Source organism: Salvelinus sp. IW2-2015, linkage group LG4q.1:29 (assembly GCF_002910315.2).
Source record: "Salvelinus sp. IW2-2015 linkage group LG4q.1:29, ASM291031v2, whole genome shotgun sequence".
Taxonomy (NCBI): Eukaryota; Metazoa; Chordata; class Actinopteri; order Salmoniformes; family Salmonidae; genus Salvelinus; species Salvelinus sp. IW2-2015.
The window spans coordinates 73,309,106-73,311,387 of record NC_036842.1 but is presented as its reverse complement, the minus strand read 5'-3'; positions in this window follow the sequence as shown (position 1 = coordinate 73,311,387).

The window sequence follows — 2,282 nt, the reverse complement described above, 5'->3', positions numbered from 1 at the left end:
TCTGTCTGTCTGTCTGTCTGTCTGTCTGTCTGTCTCTGTCTCTGTCTCTGTCTGTCTCTGTCTGTCTGTCTGTCTGTCTGTCTGTCTTTATTGCCCCTAGTCAAAACCACTTCATCCAAATGTTTAAATGGCTTATCAAATAATATGTTCACAGGGGGCTGTGAGGCAGCCTCATTGGTCATACCTAACCACAAGTGTCTCCTTGTCAGCTCCACCGCCGAGCTGTTCGGCAGAGATGATCCCATGTCCATATCTGTTAGTTAATATATCTGCCTACTTTATCCCACTTTTTCAGTTTTATCAAGGTAATGCCTGGCAGCATGGTTTCAGCAACACTGCTTTGAAAAGAAAGGATTTTATAGATTCTCTAGAGATGGACAGCGCTTACCATAAAGCTTAGCCATGTTTTCATGTATTCCTTATGCTAATCTTTCCACAGCCAAGGCAATATTATCACCCTCTATTCATTCTGTCTCCCTAAGCAAGCTTCATTATATGACAAGGAAATGTATGAAGTTGGCATTAGGAACCTGTTTTTACCCAGCGCAACCATATGTTGTAGCCTATATGCTACCACATTCCAGTTTGTTTCACTTCTCCAGAAATAGAATAAAAAGGAACATTTCTAAATCTGTCAGCGGAGATTCGTCACGCCGTGATGGTTTATTATGGCGTCAGTAACAAGATTTCAATGAAATTCAGGATGTGCCTAAACTCCACTATTCAGACCCCTTGACTTTTTTACACATTTTGTTATGTTACAGCCTTATTCTAAAATTGATTAAATTATTTCCCCCCTCATCAATCTACACACAATACCTCATAACGACAAAGCAAAAACAGGTTTAGACATTTTTGCAAATTTATTTTAAAAAATACAAAACTGAAATATCACATTTACATAAGTATTCAGACCCTATACTTAGTACTTTGTTGAAGCACCTTTGGCAGCGATTACAGCATCAAGTCTTCTTGGGTGTGACGCTACAAGCTTGGCACACCTGTATTTGGGGAGTTTCTCCCATTCTTCTCTGCAGATCCTCTCAAGCTCTGTCAGGTTGGACGGGGAGTGTCGCTGCACAGCTATTTTCAGGTCTCTTCAAAGATGTTCGATCGGGTTCAAGTTCGGGCTCTGGCTGGGCCACTCAAGGACATTCAGAGACTTGTCCCGAAGCCACTCCTGTGTTGCTTTGGCTGTGTGCTTAGGGTCGTTGTCCTGTTGAAAGGTGAACCTTTGCCCCAGTCTGAGGTCCTGAGCGCTCTGGAGCAGGTTTTCATCAAGGATCTCTCTGTACTTTGCCCCGTTCATCTTTGCCTCGATCCTGACTAGTCTCCTAGTCCCTGCCGCTGAAAAACATCCCCACAGCATGATCCTGCCACCATTTATGCTTTACGGAGTGGCTTCTGTCTGGCCAATCTTTTTCTTATTTATTTACATTTATTTAACCAGGCAAGTCAGTTAACAGCAAATTCTTATTTTCAATGACTGCCTAGGAACAGTGGGTTAACTGCCTTGTTCAGGGGCAGAACGACAGATTTTTACCTTGTCGGCTCGGGGATTCAATCTTGCGACCTTTCGGTTACTAGTCCAACACTCTAACCACCAGGCTACTCTACCATAAAGGYCTGATTGGTGGAGTGCTGCAGAGATGGTTGTCCTGCTGGAAGTTTCTCCCATCTCCACAGAGGAACTCTAGAGCTTTGTCAGAGTGACCATCGGTTTCTTGGTCACCTTCCTGACCAAGGCCCCCCCCCCCCCTCAGTTTGCTCAGTTTGGCCGGGTGGCCAGCTCTAGGAAGAGTCTTGGTGGTTCCAAACCTCTTCCATTGAAGAATGATGGAGGCCACTGTGTTCTTGGGATCTTCAATGTGGCAGAAATATTTTGGTACCCTTTCCCAGATTTGTGCCTTGACACAATCCTGTCTCGGAGCTCTACGGACAATTCCTTCGACCTCATGTCTTGGTTTTTGATCTGACATGCACTGTCAACTGTGGGACCTTTATATAGACAGGTGTGTGCCTTTCCAAATCATGTCCAATCAATTGAATTTACCTCAGGTGGACTCAAATCATTTGTAGAAACATCTGAAGGATGATCAATGGAAACAGGATGCACCTGAGCTCAATTTTGAGTCGCATAGCAAAGTGTCTAAATACTTATGTAAATGAGGTATTTCTGTTTTTACATTTTTACTTTGTTTTCACTTTGTCATTATGGGTATTGTGTGTAGATTGCTGAGGATTTTTGTTCATTGATCTCTTACTTTTAAAGAAATAGATTT